Source organism: Scardinius erythrophthalmus (genome assembly GCF_964197995.2).
Source record: "Scardinius erythrophthalmus genome assembly, chromosome: 2".
Classification (NCBI taxonomy): Eukaryota; Metazoa; Chordata; class Actinopteri; order Cypriniformes; family Leuciscidae; genus Scardinius; species Scardinius erythrophthalmus.
The window spans coordinates 71,072,691-71,099,186 of record NC_138222.1 but is presented as its reverse complement, the minus strand read 5'-3'; the positions used below and the strand labels follow the sequence as shown (position 1 = coordinate 71,099,186).

The following is a 26,496-nucleotide window of genomic DNA, read 5'->3' as shown; positions in this document are numbered from 1 at the left end:
AGCTCAGTTATTGTTTTGAGTCCCACTATCAGCATACTAGTTATCAGACTTGGACAACACTCAACCCACTTTGCTAAAAGACAAAAGTTACAAGACAATATTTCATACTTTTGACAAAACGTCAGCTCCTTCATGATATTCTGAAAAGAAAGTCAGATGTGTTATGCTCCATCATGATATTCTGAAAGGAAAGTCAGATGTGTTAGGCGCTGCGCAAAATATAGTACTGTTTTTTTTTTTTTTTTTTTTTTTTTTTTTTACAATTTTTTTTTCTATTTTTTTTTTCTATTGTCACTACAGTTTCGACCTGGAAATTAACCAAATCCATCCATGGTCATTTTTTTATTGGGCAGAATATGCCCTGTGGGCCCACATATGAAATTTAGATACAGCTGTAGGCAAAATAATTGATTTGCCTTGGTGTACACCATCTCTCTCTCCATTCATACTCAGTCACTCATCGGCCATCACACATTCTTCTTCCGCAGGTTGTGCTCTAAATGCGGAACTTATAATTTTAGCTGTGGAATTCCAAAGGTCTGACAGACAACAACAGCTATTCAAACACTATTCAGAATTGTCAGTTATGTTAATGCTTAGTTTACCACTGTTGTTATAATCCCTTTTTTCTTGTTTTTTTCCCAAACTCTAATAGATTAAATATTTCAGAATAATAGGCCTTAGTATGGTGCAGTTGAGAGTAAGACAGCCAATTGTAATTTCTCAAATGCATTTTGTCATTTGTTTGGTCTACTTTTTCATTTTCTTTCTGTTTTTTGCTCATGAGCTTCTTTAAGAATACAATTGGAGATCTCTGCCTAATCTTGGATCCATGGCCAATAACATTTCCATCTCATTATCCCAGTTTTGACAGCATTTTTAATTTCATAATTTTTGGACTTTTGGAGTTATTTATCCTTCTCCAATTTATCTCTATAAAAATATTAAAACAAGATGGAGTGACCAGTGTTTTTGTTTTGCAGACAAAAATAATCATTCTCTGACATTTTGTGTCTATCTTTTTCTTTGCCAGTGAATAATTCTATCATGCTTTTAGCCCTATAGTTGTCTAATATAATAGCCCTCACTATACCAAATCCAGCCTCAGTTTGAACTATTTTGTGAGTTCAGCACCCACTTCTCTGTATTTTCTTTTCTTATAGAGCTGGAATTGTACCTATTGAAAGAGCAGAGAGGGTTAGTTTAGCAGAGAATATAAAGAATTGCCATGAGACCAGTGAATAATCAGAATGAATTAAGTTAATATAATAATGAACTAAATTTGAAGCAGTCTCTAGAGTGTTCATTAGGTTTGTCACACCTGTGTGCCCCGTAAGGGTCAGTTCTTCTTTTTTTAGATCAGTGTCTGTTGACATGTTTTTCAGCCTTGCTGTGACTCAATGGCCATTGCAGAGTGGAATATAGGCTCTGCTGCTTCTCTGTCTCTTCTCAGTTTGGGATTTTGATCAATCCTGTAACAGTTTTGCATCTCAGGATTAGTCTTTGTCTTTAGGAAAAGTCTCAAGTGAAAGATTCACCTTTTCCAGTCTTTCCATTAACTCAGTCTTTTTGGGTCTTTTTGAACTTCAGGAGGGGAGCTGAGAACCCCTCACCCACTCTCTTCTTCTCTGTGTCAGTGTCTCTGCATTCATGTCTTTGCCCTTTGCCCTCTTGTTGCTTCCACAGGGCTCTGTTTCCATCTGCAATTTGAACACTCAGAGATCTGTATGAGTCAAATTGAACTTTTACATATAAGCTATTAGCTCTTTATCTACATGCCACTTTTTTAACCTGCATCTTTTCACTGGTTCTTTTATATAAAAATCTCACTGGTTGACCATAGCAGTTCCCTTATTCTATTAGTAAGCAGTTCTTCATTGCAGGAAAAAGCAAGCTAGTTCTGTTTTTATATATCAGCAATAATATAACTCTGATGATCTGAGAATAATTCAATTAAATAATTTTCCCTATCATAAAATCAGACTTTTTCTATATTTGCATGCTGTGTTCACAATAATCTAGTATGTTTCTCAACTATCATCAAGGAATTCCTCTTATTTTTTACTCTCATCAACTTCTGTAAAGTATTTTTGACTTTTGAAACTTGGTCACTCAATCTCGCTAACCTTCAGCACACTGCACCAGTTATTTTTCTCTTAACACAAACTTATTAATCTGCAATGGAATACTTTTTCCACACTGTCTTCAGGGATAATGAGATACAAATTTTAGACGTCTTCAGATATAATATATAATATATTAAGCACGTGCAATCATATTTATATTCATCTATTAATATTTATCATTACATTTATTGATTAACTATATATCTTATTATTTTAACTTATTTTATACTACAATATTCTGCTAAGCTAATATCTTGAAACAATTGTTTTCCCTTACTTTTCTTTTTTTCTTTTTTAATACACACCATTTCAGTCCCTTCATTCACAGGTCATTCACACATTCTCTGTCCCTTCAAGCAACCAGGGTCAGAGGTCACTTATTTTCAACCACAGGCACAGTCACAGGATCCTACAGGCACACCAACATGATCTAACACACTTATTTTTTTCCCTTCTCTGTCAGATCTGAACAATACATTAAAATATTCACTCCTTAGTACAATGACACTTTTAACTATCCTATTCCTAGGATTTAGATAGCCTGAGCAGACCCTTGCACATGCATTCAAGGCGGTAACCGCTACCTAAACCTATAGACTTTTAAAACCTCTATTTTTCCAGCTTCACCCATAGCAGTCCTTCGTTAAAACTTTGTTTAACAAAGCGGTATCCGTGAGCTAACCATCTGTGCACATGCTATACTTCTCAAAGTAAGCACAGATAAACCACTGATATCCTTTATCAGTAAATACAAATCCTTGCGCCAAACCAGCAGTACCAGTATTCATAAAATCCTCACCGGATTGCATAAATAATGGTAAAACGCTATTGGGAGCTCCCCCGCGCCTTTACAAACTACTTGACATACAAAGACAATGCATGCAATTTTTCTGATATCAAACACTCCTTTTCACTTTTTAAGTTCTTTAAATTTGGAGAAGCTTTTCTTACCACATCCGGGCCACTGGTGACTAACACACACCTTATTCAAAAGCAAAAACTGCTCACCTCAAAGTACAGCGGCCACTGTCTGTGTGAGTCACCAGCGATCCCTTTGTGGCTCCTTCAGCTCCTAAGCCAAGCCCCACGTTGGGCGCCATTTGTTGTGGTTTAATTCTTTTCAGGGAAATGACTTCAAAGATATTTGACATCAGAAAAAATTAGACTTTATTAACAAACAAAGCCGAGTGTCCCTCTGCAGAAAGACCCTCCAGAAAGATTGCCCAGCAAACGTATATACCCTCTCCTTGTCCCAAACATGGTAATACATTCTATAGGTATTTTGAGAAATAGTTTTGTACCATGTGACATTACTGAAATAGAATTTTCTGCTGTAACAACAGCTTGTGCTCTCAGGTTCCAAAGTCAGCCAAAGTCACCCACAGACAAGGAAATAATAGTGTATTAAAACCAGTTGAATTACTTATTTTCTAAATAATAAAATCTTCAACAATAGATAGATAGATAGATAGATAAATAGACAGATAGACAGACAGACAGACAGACAGACAGACAGATAGATAGATAGATAGATAGATAGATAGATAGATAGATAGATAGATAGATGGATAGATAGATAGATAGATAGATAGATAGATAGATAGATAGATAGATAGATAGATAGATAGATAGATAGATAGACAGATAGACAGACAGACAGACAGATAGATAGACAGATAGATAGATAGATAGATAGATAGATAGATAGATAGATAGATAGATAGATAGATAGATAGATAGATAGATAGATAGATAGATAGATAGATAGATAGATAGATAGATAGATAGACAGATAGATGACACGTACTCTATGTTGAGTAGCAGAGAGCTGGTGAAATTTGCTCTTGGATGTAATCTCTCCTTAATGCAGTGAGTGTCTGGAACACCGAATGTGTCTTGCGTCTCTGGAGCTGTTGAATGTAAAAACCCTTTTGTGTTGCAGAAGACGTGTTCATGACTTCATCTCCAGTTTGCTGGATTCACAGAATCATCAGGTGGGTCGCGACTCAAGAATGGATCTCGAGGAGGAAAAGAAGTACAACACTGCTTTAAAAGAGTGGAGAAATGCTGACGTATGATTGGTTGTTGATGTGTGATAGTAAATGAGGAGGATGTCAACATGGATATCCTCAAAAAACATCATATGATCACAGTTTTTCATATGTAAACAGTTTTGGTGTCGAGTCTGGAATAAAACTAGAATAAGTCCTGCGCTGCCGTGTTTACACTGGGCCAGTGGTATTTTACTATCATTAATAAACAATCATAGTTTTTATTAATATTTTGAACTAGCTTTTATTTTTATATTTTTTCATTAAATCTGTTGAGTAATTTGTGCTAACACATTACAACAAGGTCCATTAGTTAATTTTAGTTAATGCATTGTTTATTGAAACTATAACCATTCATTGTTAGTTCATGTCAGCTCAGATACAACTTTTGATTTCAATCATGTATTAGTAAAATTACATTGAATGCTTTTGAAGTACTTCTAAACTAACAAGTTTAACTAATGTAACCTTGTGCAAATTGTTGCAAATTGTGTTTTGTGCTTTTGCATTTTTATAAATTGTTGTTCTTTTTGAAATGTTACTGTAGCTTAATTTGTTTTTATTGTTATTTGAGTTTTATTTTTTATTTATTTGCCTTTGGTTATGTTAGTGCTTCTACATGAACTTATTTCAGTTAGTTGCCAAGGCAGGATTTGTAATTTTCATTCAGTTTACATTTTTAATCTAATGTTTATATTTTATTTCCGCTGAAACTGAAATGTTTGAGTAGATGTGTTTGAGGACCACATCAGTGATCCAGCCAGAAGGGCTCTGGTGAAGCCGTGAGCCGGTCCGCTGGTGGGTTAGCGCTGACCGAGCTGTTTAGCCCGTATAATGATGTGTTTGAGTAGATGTCTTTGAGGACTACATCAGTGGTCCAGTCAGATGTGTTTGAGTAGATGTGTTTGAGGACCACATCAGTGGTCCAGTCAGAAGGGCTCTGGTGAAGCCGTGAGCCGGTCCGCTGGTGGGTTAGCGTTGACCGAGCTGTTTAGCCCGTATAATGATGTGTTTGAGTAGATGTGTTTGAGGACTACAGTAGGGGTCCAGTCAGATGTGTTTGAGTAGATGAGTTTGAGGACTACAGTAGGGGTCCAGTCAGATGTGTTTGAGTAGATGTCTTTGAGGACTACATCAGTGGTCCAGTCAGATGTGTTTGAGTAGATGTGTTTGAGGACCACATCAGTGATCCAGTCAGAAGGGCTCTGGTGAAGCCGTGAGCCGGTCCGCTGGTGGGTTAGCGCTGACCGAGCCGTTTAGCCCGTATAATGATGTGTTTGAGTTGGAACGGAGCGGTTGTAGATGAATGCTTCAGATGAGAGCAGACGAGACGCTCTTGAACTCTGCCAAACAGTTGTGTGTGTGTGTGTTTCCATAAGACCAGAGGGGAAAAAAGCATTTGAGCGAGCAATGGCCTTCGGGGGTTGCACTGAATGAAATGCTTTTTTTTCCAATCCCCACCTCACTCAAGAAGCGTTCACTCGTTCGTTCGTTCGTTCGTTCGTTTGTTTGTTTGGTTCAGACTTTATTTCCTCTTTCTCTCTCTCTTTCTCTCTCTCTCTCTCTCTTCTTTCTTTTCCCGTTTTGCTTTGAGTTGATCTTTGACATCCACGCGTGCCCCGGGATGTCTGTCACAAACTGCAGTCCAACCTTGTGACAATGCTTGATTTCTTCCCGTGCCTTTTTATGACCTTCTTCTTTTTTCATTTTTTTCTTTTGTTTCTGTTCTTTCCTTCAAGGTCTGGCGCACCTGACGTTAAACAGCCAAGGTATGGTTCATTCCGTTTTCCATTATTTTGTTTAGTGAGGAATCAGATCTGTGGGTCTCTCTCTCTCTCTCTCTCTCTCTCTCTCTCTCTCTCACCCTTACTGTATGTCCCCCTCTCATCATACTGTACGGCTGTCTGAAGACCTCTGACCTCTGACCTCCCAGACACAGGTAACGCTCTTCTGTCTCGCTCTCGCTGGGGTTGACATGACGAAATGCTTGTGTTCAGAATGCACAGACTCTCGTTCTGTGGACATTCTCATTGTTTGGCAATTATTCACTCGTTTAGTGTTAGATCTGCTCTGTTCCTCAGCGTTGATTGATTGATCTGAGTGGTTTTCTGATGCAGTATTATAACCAGACTGTCTGTTTTATATCACTAGTCATTGACTCAAGCATTTTCTCATCTGTTTAACTGAAACGATCGTTCTGTCATCGTTCAAACCCATATGACGTTCATTTCTGGGAAATATCATTCACTGAATGTCTGTGTTTTTTTGTTCCCAATGTTCATAAAAACACATCAAAAATCAAAAAGTCATACAGGTTTTTAGAACAACACGAAGGACAGTAAATGATGACAGAATGATGTTTTTTGACTGAACTATCTCTGTTTAGTTTATTCATGAGGACTAGTTTATTTTACTGTCTGTCACACATTTAAAAGGCCTGTATGTTTGGTCTCAACTGGTTGTTGTTTCATTTGTTTTGAGCTCAATGACTCTCATTATTTAACTGATCTTCCTCTCAGAACTGTTTCTTCTCTCACATCAGTGTTTTCACATCACTCAGTTTTCTGCTTTGGGTTGGTCACGAGTTAATACTGGTAATCAAAGTGATGGAAGCGAGATGTGATGGTGTTTGTCGTCCAACGCTCCTGCTTTTGAATTTCAGGCCAGTTTTGAAAGCACTACTTTTCCCCGGAGATTGATTTGTGTTTCACAGACATACTTTGTAATTTTAATCCCGTCTGTGTTTTTCCTCACTGAACTTGTAAAAATGACTGATCAAAAGTGCTTGCTCTTGATCAAAAGTGCATTCATCCTGATCTAAAAGAGCATGCGTATGAGAGGAGATCTTTCTCGCTGGTGAAAGGGCACATTCAGAAATATTTTGCCATTCAGAAATAGAGAATTTGCACAGTTAAGTGTAGTGATCCACTCCTCGGCGCAAAACAGCAGATTTGCCTAAAAAAAAAAGAGCAAGCACAGGCGGCGAGTGTCTTTTTAAAGATGTCTTTCCGTCTGTGTGTTTTCCTGGATGCGGCCCTTTTCTGGCCTTCATCTGATGGCCACGATTGCTGTCTCACGATAGATCTTCCAGTTTACAGCAAAATGTGTCAAGAGCAGAGTCTGGTGGGCGATAGAGTACACCGACAATAAATGTTTTGTCATAATTGTTAATCTCAATGAATAAAGACTCACAGTGGTCATCCTCCAAATAAAAATCACAGGTATTTACTTGGAGACTGCTCTTAACATAAAAGCAGACCCCTCCACCTGTTCTATTTGGTATGTTCTTAATATGTAGATTGTACCCATCGAGGTTAAGTAAATCGGCATTTGAAAAGTCATTAAGTCAGGTTTCACTACACCCAATAACATCAGAATGACAGCTTGAGTTAGACAGTAGGGAGGCTAAATCAGAATGATGTTTGTTTAGGCTTCTGAAGTTATCAGGGTCAAAAACATTACAAGTAGTATTGCCACCCATATCAATGTAGTGCTGAGAATCTCCAACGATATTGAAATCATCAAAACCCATAATATAAAGAGTACAGATTGATCATGGAGTTTTCTGGGATTACATTGAGACATTGACACGGTGGTAGCCGCAAACACACTCTGAGCAACCAAACACACGCACATACACACAACACACACACAAAGAAGTATTCTAGTACCATTGTGTAAGCAATTTTTACCACGCCGCATTCATCAGCGCCGACTCGCAAAAAAAAAGTAGCCTCTTGAAAATGAAAAGCAAAATGTCTCTCACCTCTCCGCCCCTCCTGCCTGGAAACAAGGTTCGAGCCTCCCGTAAAGGGGAGTAGGCTATTGGAAACATTAAGTCATGATAGAGAGACTGTCGCCCATAATCAGCAAAAGTAGAGGCAAACAGATCAATGGAAAACGGAATAAAATAGGAACTGTACTTCAAACGACAGTAAGTCGTAGCCTACTGGCTTGCCATCGTCGTCGCATGAATTTGGGCAAACTATGATCTTAGGTGTTCCGCGAGGGCAAGGAGACAATGAAGGCTTCAGCCTCAGCTACCGTGGGAAAGTGTTTCCTACCTCCCGACTCCAGCTTGATATAAAGCCTGGCCGGGTACAGCAGGACCGCCTTGAACCCTCGCTGCTTGAACTCATTCCGCTGCTCCACAACCTCTAGGGGATAATCCTCAAACACAAGGATGGGATGGTCCCGGAATTTCAGCCTACCCCTCATGGTCCGGGAATGGCGGATGATCTTGTCCTTTACCTGGAACCTGAGGAGATGAATGATGACCGGTCTTGGCCGCTGGTTGGGTGGGGGTTTAAGTGCCAGGGCTCTGTGAGCCCGTTCACACTCCACAGGCGAATCGAGGACCCCTCCAAAGAACTCCTCGAGCATCAAGTCAAGTCACCTTCATTTATATAACGCTTTTAACAATATGAATTGTTTCAAAGCAGCTTTACAGTGATAATAATAACAGTAACAGAGATTTACAGCAGAGATTTTGTTTTGGCTTTACAGCAGCTCTAGAATAAAGCTATTGTATAGCTAAAGTTAGTTAGCCACTTCACCGTTCTAACAGAAAACCCTGAACGCACTCCGGCTGCCCATCCGCACAAAACAGTGCCTGATGGCTCGAGAACGCACTCACTGAGAATCCTGTTGAATGTGCCCTAGTTATTGGCGATTCTATTACACGGAACGTGAAAATAGAGACACCAGCCACCACAGTCACATGTCTGCCGGGAGCCAGAGCGCCTGACATCAAAGCAAATTTAAAAGTGCTGGCTAATACTAATCGTAAATTCTCTAAGATTATTATTCATGTCGGCACTAATGATGTCGGAGATCACTAAAATTAATGTTAAAGAGGTGTGTGAACTCGCAAGTACGATGCCAGGCACTGTAATTTGCTCTAGCCCCCTTCCTGTTTGCAGGAGTAATTAGATACTTAGTAGATTGTCCTCACTCAATGGCTGGTTTTCTAAGTGGTGTCCGCAAAATAATATAGAATTCATAGACAATTGGAAAAGTTTTTGGGGCAGACCTGACCTGTTGAAAAGAGATGGTATTCATCCCTCCTGGGATGGTGCTGCTCTTCTCTCTCTAATATGGCACATAAGTCTTAGAGCTCAAACATGACAATCTGGGGCTCAGGTCAGGAAGCAGACAGACTGGCTAAACCGACCGTCTGCTAGCGGCCTCGCGTCACCAAGGTCAGATAAGTCCCATCACATAGAGCATCTTTCACCTAGATATCATCACATAGAGAGTGTGTCTGTTCCCCGAATTAGGACATACGAAAAACTTCCAAACCCTTCTAAGGGTAAAAATATAATTGATGTTCAACAAATAAAAAACAGCTATAATACAGATGAGCAAATGATAAAACTCGGGTTGCTGAATATTCAATCCCTTACTTCAAAAGCACTTATTGTTAATGATATGATTACTGACTATAATCTAGATGTGCTGTGTTTGACAGAAACCTGGCTAAAACCAAACAATTATATTACTTTAAATGAGTCCACCCCACAAGATTACTGTTATAAACATGAACCTCGTCTGAAAGGCAAAGGGGGAGGTGCTGCTATAATTTAAAGTAATATTTCCTGAATTACTAAGAAGTCTAGTTTCAAATATAATTCTTTTAAAGCGTTGGTGCTTAATGTAACAAGATATAGTGTAAATGATAAATCACGTTTGAGATTTGTGCTGGCTACTGTATACAGGCCACCAGGGCACCATACAGACTTTATCAAAGAATTTGCTGACTTTCTATCAGAGTTAGTATTGGCTGCAGATAAAGTCCTAATTGTTTGTGATTTTAATATACATGTAGATAACGAAAAAGATGCATTGGGATTGGCATTTAAAGATATTCTGAACTCTATTTGAGTTAGACAACACGTGTCAGGACCTACTCATCGTCGTAATCATATTCTAGATCTAATATTATCACATGGAATCAATGTTAATGCCTTTGAAATTCTGCAGTAGAGCGATGACATCTCAGATCATTACCTAGTCTTGTGTAAACTTCATTTAGCCAAGGCTGCAAAGCCGACTCCGTGTTACAAATATGTTAGACCTATCACTTCTGCCACTAAAGATTGCTTTATCAATAATCTTTCTGATCAGTTTCATCTTCTCAGCATCCCAGATAGCTTAGAAGAACTCGATATTGCGACAGAAACTTTTAACTCTCTCTTTTCCAGCACTTTAGACACAGTTGCTCCGTTGCGCTTAAAGAAGATTAAAGAAAATAGTCCAACGCCGTGGTACAACGAGCACACTCAGGCCCTTAAGAGAGCAGCCAGAAAAATGGAGCGCAACTGGAAGAAAACAAAACTAGAGGTATTTCGCATTTCATGGAAAGAGAGCTCGATTACTTACAGAGAAGCTTTAAAAGCTGCTAGATCTGCTTATTTTTCAACCCTATTAGAATAAAATAAACAAAACCCTAGGTATTTATTTGAATGGCTAAACTAACGAAAAATAAAGCTTCAACCCCAGAAGTTTCCAAGCAGCACAGCAGTAATGAATTTATGAACTTCTTCACTTATAAGATTGATCACATTAGGGAGAAAATTATTACTATGCAACCGTCTACTACAGTATCGCATCAGGCAGTGCATTGTAGTCTCCCTAAGGAAACATTTGATTCATTCATTGCTATAGAAGAGGAAGAATTGCTAAACTCGTTAGATCATCTAAATCGACAGCATGTATGTTAGACCCTATACCGACTAAGCTACTGAAAGAGATGCTTCCAGAGGTCATAGATCCTCTTCTTAATATCATTAATTCATCTTTGTCATTAGGATATGTACCAAAAACTTTTAAGCTGGCTATGATTAAACCGCTTGTTAAAAAACGCAACTTGATCGTACAGAATTAGTCAATTACAGGCCGGTCTCGAATCTACCTTTTCTGTCAAAGACACTAGAAAAGGCGGTACCCTCACAACTGTGTTCCTTTCTAGAAAGAAATTATATCTGTGAAGATTTCCAGTCAGGATTTAGACCGTACCATAGTACTGAGACTGCTCTCATTAGAGTCACAAATGATTTGCTCTTATTATCCGATCGTGGTTGTATCTCGCTATTAGTGTTACTCGATCTTAGTGCTGCATTTGATACTATTGACCACAACATTCTTTTAAATAGACTCGAAAATTATGTTGGCATTAGTGGAATTGCATTAGCATGGTTTAAATCATACTTATCTGACCGTTATCAGTTTGTAGCAGTAAATGAAGAGATGTCTCATCGATCACAAGTTCAGTATGACGTACCACAAGGCTCAGTACTAGGACCGCTGCTGTTCACTCTGTACATGCTACCCTTAGGAGATATCATTAGGAAGCATGGCATTAGTTCCCTTTCGAGGGAACTTGCGCTGCGTCGAGAATCGACACATTGGGGAACGCCTTCAGCGTGACGCGTCTGAAGCCTGTATGGAACTAGTCCAATCTTGATTGGTGTTACGTGATGACGTCGCATGTGACGGTGAAGCGGAAGCTATAAAAAGGACACCGGAACATAACAGCGCTAGCTTTCTGTTCTTCAGCAAGCGTTATATGTGACTGTGTGTCTTATTTGGTGTTGTTTGTTCGGTAAAAGGTATTTTGATGGAGAAAGAGAAGCATTTCAGACAGTGTGCGTCTCCTTGCCCGCGCTATTTGAGCGAGGGTGACACACACGTGCTCTGTGTTGTTTGTCTCGGAGTGGAGCATGCACGGGCAGCGCTCGAGGGCGCTGTCTGTGCAAACTGTGATCTAATGCCCCTGAGAACGCTCCGCTCCCGCCTCGGTCTGTTCGATGAATCAGGCCAGGCACGCGCTCCCCATGGATCAGGTCCCGCGTCTCTCGAGGCAGCGCGGCGCTTGCATTCATGGGGATCGCAAAAGGATCTGGCTGATAATGTTGAGACGGCCGCGGCCCTTTCCCAACATTCATCGGCCAGTTCCCACGGTCCTGCTCGCGAGGTGGAAGCCCGCCCAGCGGCTTCTTCCGCCCGCGAGGAGGACCCGATGTTCGAATTGTCTGGTTCTGAGGGGTCAGATAGTTTGAACATCGAGGCAGGAGAAAGTGAAGCTCCATCATCACATTCTCCTGCCTTTGAGGAGTTGCTGGAGGTTGTAACCCGGGCTGTGGGTAAATTAAATATAGAATGGCCCCCAGATAAGCAGGAAGCGACGAAAAAAAGTATGATTGATGAGTGCTTCCTGCAAGCCCGGCCACAACCTTCGCGCCGGTCTCTCCCATTTTTTTCCCGATCTCCACACCGAGGTGTCAAGATCGTGGAATAAGCCCTTCTCTTCTCGTCTCTCCAGCCCCAATGTACATATATATTCCAGTATTGTGGGGTCGAAAGAGAAGGGCTATGGGACGATGCCCCGGGTTGAAGAGAATTTTGCATCTCATCTTTTGCCCGATGCTGCATCGTCCCTGAGAGCCCCGGCGCTTCCCTCCAAGCCCTGCCGTACCACTTCGGCGCTTGTTGGGAAGGCATATATGGTGGCAGGTCGGGCTGGTGCATGCCTGCACACTATGGGGCTTTTGCAGGCGTACCAGGCCAACCTCCTAAAAGAGGTGGACGACGGCGGGGAGGTTTCGTTCGATGAGATTCGAGAAATGCGTTGAGCGGTCGATTTGTCTCTCCGTGCTACCAAAGAGACGGCCCGCGCCATTGGCCGCTCTATGGCAGCACTGGTAGCCACGGAGAGACACCTATGGTTAAATCTGTCGGGCATCGGGGAGAAGGACAGGGCTTTCCTCCTCGATGACCCGATTTCGTCTTCTGGCCTTTTCGGCGACGCAGTCAACACTGTCGTCGATCGGTTTCAGGAGACGAAACGACAATCAGCCGCTCTAAAGCATCTCATTCCCCGCCGTCGTTCCAAGTCTCATGGGTCTGCTGCCAGGGGGCAGTCCCAGGAGGCAGCCGCCAGCTCCTCACACCTGCAGCAGCAGAAGGAGAGTGTTGCTTCTCGTGCCCCCCCGAGGAAGGTCTGGGTCCGAGGGCAACACTCTCAGCCGAAGTCGTCTGGGCCTAGGACAGATCTGAGGACTGTCATTCAGGCGAGGAAGGCTTCGGCGAAGAGGTCCTGACGCGTTGCGCAGGCCTCTGAGGGTGGTCCCCCCCGTGATAGAGCAACAACATCAAGCTCCTTCACGGAGCCCTCAGGAAATCGATGTGTGCTCCCCGCCGCTACGTGCGCTTCGGGACACATCGGTTTTCAGCGAATGCAAATCGCAGTGTCCGCCCGAAAACGATGCGGCTCTGTCGATTGCGTTCCCTCTCACGAGGCCTGCAATAAAATTATGTCGGTTAGTTCCTGCCAAACGAATGCTTCAGGCCACCGATATTTCAATTACAACACCCGAGGTCAGTCCCGAGAGACTGATCCCCCTAGTAGATTATCTAGACACCTGGAAGGGTCTTCGAAATATATCTCAGTGGGTCCTGCGCACAGTGGAAAAGGGGTACAGAATTCAGTTCGAGTATCGTCCACCAAGATTCAGTGGGGTGGTTCACACACTGGTCAGCCCAGAGCAGGGTCAGGTTATGGAGCAAGAGGTTCAGTCCCTCTTAGCAAAGGAGGCCATAGAGCAAGTTCCTCTTCAGGAAAGGGAAGCCGGGTTCTACAGTCGGTATTTTATAGTTCCCAAAAAGGATGGGGGGTTACGACCTATAATAGATCTAAGATTATTGAACTGGTCTCTGAGGAGATACAGGTTCAAAATGTTGACTATACCTCTTATTGTGAGTCAGATCAGGTCCGAGGACTGGTTTGTCACGATAGATCTGAAAGATGCTTACTTCCATATTTCCATCCTTCCCCAACAAAGGAAGTTCCTAAGATTCGCTTTCGGGGGAAAGGCGTATCAGTAAAGAGTTCTTCCATTCGGCCTAGCACTGTCTCCTCGCACCTTCACGAAATGCATGGATGCGGCCCTTGCTCCTCTGAGACTTCAAGGCATTCGCATCCTCAATTATATCGACGACTGGCTCATTTTGGCACAGTCGGTAGAGATGGCGGTTCAACATCGAGATGTTGTTCTGAACCATCTAAGGTGCTTAGGTTTAAGACTCAATGCCAAGAAAAGTTCCTTAATTCCTCTACAGAGAACCACTTTCCTGGGGGTAGTGTGGGATTCTATCACGATGTGGGCACAGTTGTCTCCTGCTCGGGTAGATACTATCTTGAACACAGTAACGAGTCTCAAGTTAGGCCAGGCCATCACTGTCAAACACTTTCAGAGGGTGTTGGGCCTTATGGCAGCAGCGTCCAACGTGATTCCTTTTGGCCTGCTGTACATGAGGGCCCTGCAGTGGTGGCTCAGGACCAGAGGGTTTTCCCCGAGGGGCAACCCTTTTCGCACAATCAAAGTAACGCGCAGATGCCTTAGTTTTTTGGTCATGTGGAAGAAACCAGGGTTCCTGTCCCTAGGTCCTGTGTTGGGGGCACCGTGTCAGAGAAAGATTCTAACCACGGATGCCTCCCTCACAGGCTGGGGTGCGGTTATGGAAGGCCGCTACACCAGGGGTACTTGGAAGGACCATCATCTTTCTTGGCACATCAATTGCTTGGAGATGATGGCAGTGTGTCTGGCCCTCAGACATTTCCTTCCGGATCTCAGAGGCCATCATGTTCTAGTGCGAAAAGACAATATGTCGGTGGTGTCATATATAAATCGACAGGGGGGCCTGAGATCGCGCCCTCTGTGCAGACTGGCGCATCAGGTTCTTCTATGGGCCCAGGGGAAACTTCTTTCACGCAATGTTTATCCCTGGGGACAGCAATGTGGGGGCAGACATCCTGTCGAGGCAGGGGCTGAGGCCCGGGGAATGGAGACTCCACCCCGAGGTGGTGGAGTTGATATGGAGGGAATTTGGTCAGGCGGAAGTGGACCTGTTCGCCTCTCAAGAGAACACCCACTGTCCGCTCTGGTACTCCCTCACGCTTTCAGCTCCTCTCGGACTGGATGCCATGGTGCAGACGTGGCCGAGGCTTCGTCTGTACGCATTTCCCCCGGTTGCTCTGCTCCCAGGGGTTCTAGAGAGAGTCCGGCGGTACGGGATCAGCCTGCTCCTAGTAGCCCCGTACTGGCCGGCCCGAGTGTGGTTTTCGGACATTATGGTTCTCCTAGCAGGTCCTCCGTGGCAAATTCCGATCAGGAGAGACCTTCTGTCTCAGGCCGAGGGCACAATTTTCCACCCTCGACCAGAGCTATGGAAGCTGTGGGTTTGGCCCCTGAGGGGGACCAACTCTTAAATGTCGGTCTCTCAACTGAGGTTGTCGAGACCATTTTAAACTCTAGAGCCCCCTCCACGAGGAAACTGTATGCGTTAAAATGGAATGTATTCACTTTATGGTGCAGAGAACATCAAGTGGACCCAGTTAACTGCCCGGTGGCTTCAGTGCTGGAGTTCCTTCAGAGTCGTTTCTCGGACGGGCTCTCCCCGTCCACGCTTAAGGTCTATGTGGCGGCCTTAGCTGCCTTCCACATGCCTTTAGGGGTGGGCACTTTGGGGAGACACCCACTTATAGTACGTTTCCTTCGTGGAGTTAGGAGGATGAGGCCTGTCATCCAGTCTAGGGTCCCCACGTGGGACCTGACAGTGGTTCTTGAGGGGTTATCTGTGGCACCCTTTGAACCTTTGGATGAGGTGACTGAGAAATTTATGTCTGCTAAAATAGCGTTCCTGCTCGCCATCACGTCCCTAAAAAGAGTAGGGGACCTGCAGGCTCTATCTGTCGCTCCTTCCTGCCTCGAGTTCGCTCCCGGCAGAGTAAAGGCTATTCTCCACCCTAGACCTGGCTATGTGCCTAAGGTGCCGTCTAATGTGGCACGGTCCATAATTCTCCAGGCCTTTCATCCTCCACCGCATGTGTCGGATGAGCAAGCTAAATTACATCTACTATGCCCGATCCGGGCCCTGGAAATCTATGTGCAAAGAACTTCGGGCTGGAGGAAATCGGATCAACTACTTGTGTGCTTTGGGTCCCCAAGGAAAGGGTCACCTGCTTCAAAACAAACTATTAGCAGATGGATAGTGGAAACAATTTCTTCAGCTTACGAGGTGCGTGGTTTGCCTTCACCTCTAGCGTTAAAAGCCCACTCCACTAGAGGGATGGCTTCCTCTAAAGCTCTGCTAGCAGGAGTTTCCCTCCAAGAGGTCTGTGATGCTGCAGGCTGGGCTTCCCCTCACACTTTTATAAAACACTACAGTTTGGATCTGCCCTCTACACCGGGTTCACGGGTTCTCTCGTTTTGAGTATGCCAGATTGCTTCATACCAGGGCGTATTCTCTCAGTGTGGCACAGTGGGCATTTCGTTCCCCAATGTGTCGATTCTCGACGCAGCGCGAGTTCCCTCGAAAGGGAACGTCTCGGGTTACGACTGTACCCTCGTTCCCTGAGAAGGGAACGAGACGCTGCGTCCCTCGGCCACACTTTTCGCGCTCCTGAGAACGACTTGCTTTGACCAATTGAAAGCTAGCGCTGTTATGTTCCGGTGTCCTTTTTATAGCTTCCGCTTCACCTTCACATGCGACGTCACGGGTGACGTCATCACGTAACACCAATCAAGATTGGACTAGTTCCATACAGGCTTCAGACGCGTCACGCTGAAGGCGTTCCCCAATGTGTCGATTCTCGATGCAGCGTCTCAGTGCTCAGTCGTAACCCGAGACGTTTTCACTGTTATGCTGACGATACTCAGTTCTATATTTCTTCACACCCTGACGAAACTTATCAGTTCACAAAATTAACGAAATGAATAGCGGATATAAAAAATTGGATGACTAGTAATTTCCTACTACTTAATTCTGAAAAAACAGAGATTCTAATTATTGGACAAAAAAACTTTCTTACGTAATAACCTAGAATACTGTCTAACACTTGATGGCTGCTCTGTTAAGTCTTCGTCGTCGGTTAGGAACCTGGGTGTGCTCTTTGATACCAGTCTTTCATTTGAAAGTCACATGTCTAGTATCTGTAAAACCGCATTTTTCCATCTTAAAAATATATCTAAATATTTTTAGATTATTGTAATGCTCTACTGGGTGGTTGCCCTGCACGCTTAATAAACAAACTACAGCTGGTCCAAAACGCAGCAGCTCGAGTTCTTACCAGAACCAGGAAGTATGACCATATTCGCCCAGTTCTGTCAACACTGCATTGGCTCCCTATTAAACATCGTACACATTTTAAAACATTGCTGATTACTTACAAAGCACTAAATGGTTTAGCTCCGCAGTGCTTGAGCGAGCTCTTAACGCATTATAGTCCTTCACGTCTATTGCGATCTCAAAATTCCGGCCAGTTGATAATACCTAGAATATCAAAATCGACTACTGGTGGTAGATCCTGTTCCTATTTAGCACCAAAACTTTGGAACAGTCTTCCTACCATTGTCCGGGAAGCAGACACACTCTGTCAGTTCAAAGCTAGACTAAAGACACATCTCTCTGACCTAGCATTCACATAATACATTATAGACTTTTATAATTCAATGTTAGGCTGCATCGATTATAGAGAGAGAGAGAGAGAAAAAAGACTGCAGGTACGGATGGCGCGAGCGCGTGCGAGAAAATGTAACAATATAAACAACAAGGAATGATAGTAAATAAAGATTCAAAACAGTGAATCAGCACTGTATGGGGGATGTTCCTGGTTAAAGGGTCCCAAAGATGCACTGTTAATATGCTGCCATTTTGGCTAGGTCTCTCTTGAAAAAGAGGTTTTAAATCTCAATGAGATCATCTGGTTAAATAAAGGTTAAATAAAAAAATAAAATAAAAAAGACTGCTCTGTCACCTACCCTTAAATACCCAGACCAGAACAAAAGGGTTGTACCAATATGTTTGGGTCAATTCATGTACCCCAGGGGGTGGCACCTGGTTTCGGGAGATATCTTGAAGAGACATCACCCAGAGAGGAGAACAGGATTCACAAGATACATCATATGTGATATATAGATATTCTTAGTGATCTTTTGGTGACTTGAATCAGGGGGAGAGGAAGGGTGGAGGGAGAGGGGGATGCAGAGATAAGGAAGGAGAAAAGTTTGGACAGGACAATGTCCTCTGCTCTGTCTTTGCTATCTTCTGTCCAGGGTGCGTTTTATGGCTTTATTGCAGGGTGAGTTTTGTCTTAGCAGGAAAATCAGTTCTTACAAAACTTTGTTGCATTATTTTCCAGTTATCTCTGTAAAGCTGCTGTGAAACAATCTGTATTGTAAAAAGCGCTATATAAATAAAGGTGACAACTTGACTTGAATGGGAATATCTCGTTTACTGATGTAACCCTCGTTCCCTGAATGAGGAACATGAGAGGGAAAGGCCGGGATCCCTGTCTCGGCTCCTCAGCATAAACCTGAGTGAGTTGCTGGCCAGCTTAGATATATCCGTATAAACAGGAGCGGCTCGGCATGCAAATCTCACTCGGCAATATTCATTGGCCCATTTTCTTAATACTCAGAGGTGATCGAGGCTAGCAAGTAAGACTATCCTGGCAAGCCAGACCTACATCAAGATGTTAGGTCTGGCAACTCACCATTGGCACGGCTCAATCCGAGGGGCGAGATAAACAATTGTCTCTCAAAATCCCTCTGCATGCATAGGATAGCGCTACAACCAATCAGAGCAACGAAGAAGGCTAGTTGGTATATTAAACTTTTGCCGTATCCAGTCGGCAAAACTCCGAACACATCTTCCTTTTTAAAAAATGACTTAAGTGCCGTTGTTTGCTCTTTTCTCAAATAAAAGCTTGACTCCAAGTCCTCCAGAGTCGCGGCCAAAGCTGATTCGAAAGACTGTTCCCCAGCAGCAGCCGTCATTCTTTGTTTTCAAGTAGCAGGGAACCGTCGCAACTCTGTCGTCATTATGTTAAGCCCGCCCCGCCTACTCTATACACGATGTGATTGGCCTGACCTGAGTTTGTTTTTTCCAGCTCGAAAGTCAACGGAGAGTTGCTAGACTAGACTGGCTGCCAAAATACATTTTGCTGCCGCTAGGGTGCGTCTAGATTTCTAGGCTAAAGTAAGACCCCAATATGTCAGTATCGACGTAATGTCTCCGTTCCCTTCTTCAGGGAATGATCAGTAACCGAGAGGTTTGTTTCATACTCTATTTTTTATTCCTGTTCTGTTCTGAATGCAATTACATTTTTAGACTGACGGCAATTAAAATACATCTTTATAGTGTTTATAATGTTTCTAAACATTTCATTTACCAAAATTTTACACTATTTCGGTATGCAACAATAAAACGTTACACTGATGCGACCTGCAGGAGTCAATGCAGTTTTTGATTTTCCGAAGAATAGTGTGTAATGACTGTGTTGGTGATCGAGCTCATGGAGTCACAGATGCTCTTGTTAATAAATGTCCCTCAGACGTCCTTCGGGATACGAGATCAGGGTTTAGCTTGAGGAATAGTAAGTTAGGCTTGTTTACCCTGATGCCATCTGCATGTTTAAGAGAGGAGTGTTATTCTGCCCAACTGCAGTCACACACACACGACACACACACACCTGAAGGACTGAGGCATGTTCGTCTTCACATGTCTCCTCTTAAGATGCTCATTAATATTTACAACATCAGGTCCTCCTCAGGAAGGCAGACGCTGGCATCCGTGAGCTGTGTTGTATTTGCAGTCAGACGTGTGTGTGTGTGTGTGTGTGATGTATTTGCAGTCAGACACATTAGACACAAGCATCTCCAAACATCTTGAGAACCGCAACACATCGTCTCTGACCGTCCATAATTCACACCAATACAGTATTTCCAAGAGCCATGTCAGTGTGCATGTGTGTGTGTGTGTGTGTGTGTGTGTGTGTGTGTGTGTGTGTGTGAGAGAGAGTGTGTGTGGGTGTGGGTGTGTGTGTGTGTGTGTGTGTGTGTGTGTGTGTGTGTGTGCTTGTGAGAGCAAAAAGAGGTCACTAATTATTCAGTCTCTGTTTTGCCTCGTTAGCAGATTGTGAATGTGAGAGGGAGTAAATGATGAACACCACCTCAGAGTGACACACACATCTAACCCTCAGACGACACTGTTTTACTCTGAATGTGTACTCAGATAAACATGGTCTGATGATCATCAGTGTCACAGAAATACCCAAACATTATTTCTCTAGTCAATCAATAAACAGCATCACACTCTCACACTATCCTGAGTGCTGGAGTGGTTCAGCCTAAAGTAATGACGTCGTAATCAGCTAAAACACTCGCGTGACTTACTTTACTTCCGGAACAAGTGTGCACTTCGACATTCACGTGAACCGGGCCGCAGTTCCAGTGCATCTGAACTCAGATCTAGTCTGGGGTCCGGGACCCGGTCCGTGTGACAGCTTCACATTAGCAGTTTTTCATGTGAACCGAGTCTGTTTCTAACTAACCTGCCAGCTTTAGAGTTCCCTCAGTCGTGTTAGAGAAATCTCACGCTCTAGCAAAGAGAAAGAGCAAATCTATAATCCTGAAACCAAGCGAAACCCCAGTTAAAACAGTGAACGTCTCGATGTTTTCGTAGTGCAATGACTCGAGCACATGTCAGAGGACACCACTGTACCGACTCATTTCATTTACTAATAATACACACAATAATCCCTCAGCGTTTCCCGCCGTCTAATTACTGCCTCCGCGTCTTTTTATTTTAATCCATTATTTATTTTCCATGAGATTAAACATGCAGTAAAAAGCCTAATTCGGTTTTGTTCGGCTCGTGGTTGATTAGAATGTAGGGGGATATTTGAGATATGAAATTAAATCAGTGACTCACTCTCTCTCTCTCTTTCTCTCTGTGTGTCTGTGTGTGTGTGTGTGTGTGTGTGTGTGTGTGTTTCTTGTGTTCAGGAAGCTTCTTGTTCACAGCGTCTCTGTGTTTCTCACAGTAATAGGAATATTCTGCTCATCTGGCCTCTGTCTGTCCCGTGGGTTTCTCAGGGCATGACCGTGACCCGCAGCATGTGATTCTCAAACACACACACACACACACACACACACACACACACACACACACACACATGTACGTCTATAAAGGCCGAATGTTTCATTACTCGCTGCTGGAGTCCAGAGCTGGCATTAATGTTGGAGTCGATTCAACAGAGACATCTAAACAATACCAGTGACACCGAGCACATCAAGCCAATTACAGGAGACAGAAGAAAGGCCAGAGAAACATGAACCCAGAAGGCCACAGTAATGCTCACACACGCGCTTTTATTCTCGCTGAAAGACTCGCTTTAGTCTCCTCCATGTTTTTTATATTCCAACACAGGGATTCCCAAACTCTTTGTCACACCAAATATTCTCTTAAAGTCAACCTGAGGTCTGAAGTTAATATTCCAATAATTGAATGACACATTTTTATGTTTGTGGTTCACTGGTGGTGTAAACAGATAAGCCATCTTTTTTTTAATAGGACTTGGCCTAAAAATGTATACTGTGAATTATTATGTCATTTATTGTGGTTGTGATTTGAACTGCAGTATAACATTTTACTGAATGAGTTAATTAAAATATCTCATATTGCTGAGACAAAGAACAAAGGCTTTGGGTTTATTCTTGTTCCAGAAGTGTTTCACTCGGATATATACGGCACAATAGGGAAGAAAACACCAGCGCAACCTTTCATGACGACTTAAACAGCACAAGTTACAATAACAAGATCTATGTCTTATGATGTTCAATCTCTCGAATTGAATCAAATCAAATAGTTCATGTTTTGATACATTGTATACATTAGGTTAGTTTTGGTTTGGTTTCACATTGCAATTATGCGAGCGCACTAAAGAACTTTACATGACGTACTTGCGTCCTGTCATCATCATCTATATGGGCTGCATCTTGACATTGATTGGTTTGTAAACGGACGTGCGTCTGACGTCAGCGTGTTGTCAAGTCGGCGGGAAACTTTGACAAGAATGAATGAACAGACGCATATCGTTGCCACTATACTGTTATTATTACGGCATCACTCCCTGCAGCACCAGCTATACTCGAGGCTAGTTCACATTCGCCAAATCAACGTCCTAGTTGCGCAAATATTTCATTGTCGCCGGCAGGACGCAGGAAAAATGTGTGTGTGTGTGTGTGTGAATCAGCTGGAAGACATTAAAGGGTTAGTTCACCCAAAAATGAAAATTCTGTCAGTAATTACTCTCCCCCATGTTGTTCCAACCCCGTAAGACCTTCGTACACCTTCGGAACACAAATTAAGATATTTTTGATTAAATCTGAGAGCTGGATCACTTCTCCACAGGCTTCTAAGACATTATAACTTGCTGGCCCAGAAAATGTATTAAAGACATCGTTAATATAGTCCAAGTGACTACAGTGGCTCAATCTTAAGTTTATAAAGCGACGAGAATACTTTTTGTGCGCAAAACCCCCCCAAAAATGACGACTTTATTCCACTATTCATTTCCTTCTCTCTGGGCCTCGAGTCTTTTCACGTAGTATAATACATTTTCTGGGCCAGCAAGTTATAATTAATGTCTTCGAAGCCTATGGAGGAGTGATCCAGCTCTCAGATTTCATCAAAAATATCTTAATTTGTGTTCCGAAGATGAACGAAGGTCTTATGGGGTTGGAACAACATGAGGGTGAGTAATTACTGACAGAATTTTCATTTTTGGGTGAACTAACCCTTTAATATTCTTCTTCAGTTGTTTAGGCTACGCGGGAACCACCGGATCTTCCTGTAAATGGTCTGAAAGTCCAAACCATACAGAAAATGCTTTCACAAACGAACCAAACCTCTGTTCAGTTTGATCCGGATTGAGACTACCTCTTTTCGTCAGACCTACTTCCGTCTGTTTGGTCCGGACCGTGGTCTTGGGGAGCTTTCACATCTGTGATTTTGATTCGGATCAAACTGAAAAGTCCGAAAATCCGGACCAAACAAGGTCGGTGAGAAACGGCCCTTAGAGAGTCGCAGCCGTCGCTGAAATCCCTGTTCACTCATTCTGCTGGAAAAGAGGAGGAGGCGGCAAACATTTTAGAAAAAATTGTAAAGTTACAAGAATCTCACCTTTTACAAATATGTAGAAGGTGGCCAGGCCAAACAATCCCTGCTTCATTTACATCCAATGATTCTGATTCATAAAGCCATTCCATTTCAAATATTAAGTCATTTCAGATAAATATGGTAGATATTCATTTGTACAAGGCAGTCTTTTAGATAACACAATTACCCTTGTGAATGTTTATGGGCCTAATTCTCAATTTTGTTAAAACTTATTTTTTAATGTTGGCATCCCAACCTGGATATTTAATCATAGGAGGATATTTTAAAGTAACATTAAAGCCATATTTAGAGAGGTACCACAGTAAAGACACAGCTCACACGTAGAGTAGGAAAAAACATCATAGTTTTATAGAGGAACTTGAGATATGCGATCCATGGAGGAGAAAATATTCCAACAAAATTGAGTATTTATGCTGCAAATTCATACTCATGAATAGACTACTTTCTGATTTCAAATAATTTATTCCATCAGATTTTTGACTGCTCATGTGAGTCTATTGTGATTTCTGATTACGGCCCAGTTCAACTTATATATGTTACCGGCAAAGTGTGAAATCCTGGTGTTGTATAGAATGCCTAGGCAATGTATAGAATGCCTGATGGTTTTTGGCAAAAATACATTACCTAATTCTATACACTACCTAGGCATTCTATAGAATGCCGGATTACACACTTTGCCGGTAACATATATAATGTGTCAGAAATGATTACGGGACCTTACAGATCGAGGTTTCACCAAGAATAGCTTCCCGATTCAAAATTAATGGAGTTCATTGGAATTCATATAGATTTATCCTTTACAATTAACTTAAAAGAAACATCGGCATCTGTCAGAAGCCTACCTCAGGGGTCAAGTGATAAGATACACAAGTTCTTTAAACAATAAAGCGAACTGGAGCTGTAAACTTTAGATGAAAGCATTAGAAGAAGATCTACACACATATCAGTCATGTTCGGATCCTCTTACGCAGGAACTGCTCGTTTAAGAATATATGTATAATGAGCGGTTATGAGTGTGGAGAGAAGTCAGGCAGACTTTTAGCTTGGCAGATTAAAAAAAACACAATCGAGTTAAGCAATAAATAGCCTTTACACAACAGATCAGATCCGGTGGAGATTAATGAAACTTTCAGTGTTTCCAATCGTTATATCCTACAGAATCTACAGGACAGAGAATGAAGCCAACTCTGTTCTTAGACAATCTTAAGATCCCTTCTGTGAACAGTAAAGCCCGAAGACAACTGGACGAGCCCAGCCGTTTAACCGTTACAGATGTATGTAATGCGTCTGTGATGAGCCTGATCAGCATGAGAAGCTCGTGTTGAGGCTCAGATCTGCTGTACATCAGGCGGAAACACACTGATTGTGTTTCTCCTGCAATCAGGAAACATCTTCCTCTGAGAGACGAACATCAACACACACACACACACACACACACAGTCAACTAAACACATCTGTAAGTCGCTTTGAAATAAAAGCGTCTGCTAAATGAATAAATGTAAGCGGTTTAAGGCTTTCAGTTTCTGCTCCACTATTGTAATTCTGTACGGCCATATTAAGAATATTTCTATGTGGAATGACAGCAATAAAACTCCTCAGTTTAAGTTTCCCACCGAGGATTAATAAATGACCATCCTATCCTATTCTAGGCCCTTCCACACGGCACATCTCAACCTGAATAATATCACTAATACTCACAAAACTCATTTTTATGCTTTAAATTGGGTCGAAATAGGCAAGAATCGCGAGTTACACTGAGGCCTTTTAATGATTCTGAAAGAGTTTCTCCTGCTCAGCATTTATTTGATCAATAATACAGTAAAAACACTGAAATATTTGTACAATTTAACAGACACACACAAACTCACACACATTCCATATATGATCATTTTTACATTCTTCATGATTAATTACAGTAAAACAATCCACACTTTATCAAACATAAGATTCTGGAGAAATATGTGAAATGAATAAGGCAAATCGTTCATCATCATGCTTTAGAAACTAAATATTACAGTTTTCATCAAGTCTATTATCTATCCATTAACAAGAATAATTCTTATCAGTATTTGCAATTAGACAGAATTAATTCGTCACACGTACGCTATTAACTGATGCTGAAGGAACGTATTTCAGATCTGAGTATTTCAAGTCCTATTTATAACCATTAGTTCTGATAGACCTCACACTTATTAATCTTCTACAACCCAAACATGTGGACGGACGGGCACACACACACACGCGATCGGTGGCTTGCGATGCCCTGTGTGATGACTTGTCTGCGGTGTGTAGCGTTGTAGAGACGGCGGGACAACAGTCGCTTCACTGGATTTAATCTGATACAGAAACACATAAAGCCTCTGAGAAAGTCGCCCTTATAATGCAAATAAAACAAATGTGATGTACATTTAATCACCATGTGCTTTCATCTCCACATATATAGGCCAACAGTGTCATGACTCTCGGTGATGAACCCAAACGCAGACAGTGTGCAATTAACAAGGTTTATTAATGACAGGAAAAACAAAACCCACGAGGGGGCAAACAACACTGGTAGGGAAATTAAAGACTAACAACACTAGACTAAGACTGGACAGTTAACTAGACTATAAATTCACAGCAGATACAAGACTAAACCGCTCTTTGACAAACCACTTAACAGGATACAGTGGTGATTACAAAACGAACCAGCACAAGACAGCAAACACAAGGGGATTAAATAGGGGAGAAAATGATAAGGACAACAGGTGATACTAATAAAACAAGGATGACTAACGAGGAGAACAAGGGGGCGCGGTTAAGTGACGACACAACAAGCACACAGCCCAAACAAAAGACCATGTGCTTGCACACAAAACATGGGTCTGTCATGATCCTGCCTCAAGAATATAGGGACGTCACGCCATTTGGAGCAGCCATCTTGACGGAATAGAAAATGCTAAACCGCTGGTGATAATACAGCTCGTCGCAAAATATTCATCTATTCTTCTATCATGGCCGAGCGATGCGATCAGATACGTGATCATTCGAAATCTTTATACCGTATCCCAAAATAAACAAAACGGAGAAACAGTGTCAGGAAGTTTTTCTACACATTTAATGCCTGTAAAAAGAACTTGTGGGGCTTCATATGGATCTATGATTCCTAATTAATTTATCTTCCTCTTGTATATTTATTTTTGTGATGCTAATAAGTGCGATGACATGACGAGAAGAGTTAGCTGACGGCTGCTGCGCTAATAATAGATAGTGGTCAGTGTTCGTCTAAACCAGTGACCGCGACGCTGAAGTGTGTG

The 26,496-nt window shown here is 42.4% G+C and overlaps 1 protein-coding gene across 1 annotated transcript in view; it reads left to right on the top strand.

Annotated features, from left to right (window-relative positions):
* Window positions 1-4,089: 4,089 nt before the first annotated feature.
* Window positions 4,090-26,496, top strand: part of nrxn2b (neurexin 2b) — a 383,071-nt gene continuing 360,664 nt past the window's right edge. The window contains 2 exon segments of the mRNA XM_081353640.1: window positions 4,090-4,120; window positions 5,917-5,946. The gene's annotated coding sequence lies outside the window, so the exon portion shown is untranslated.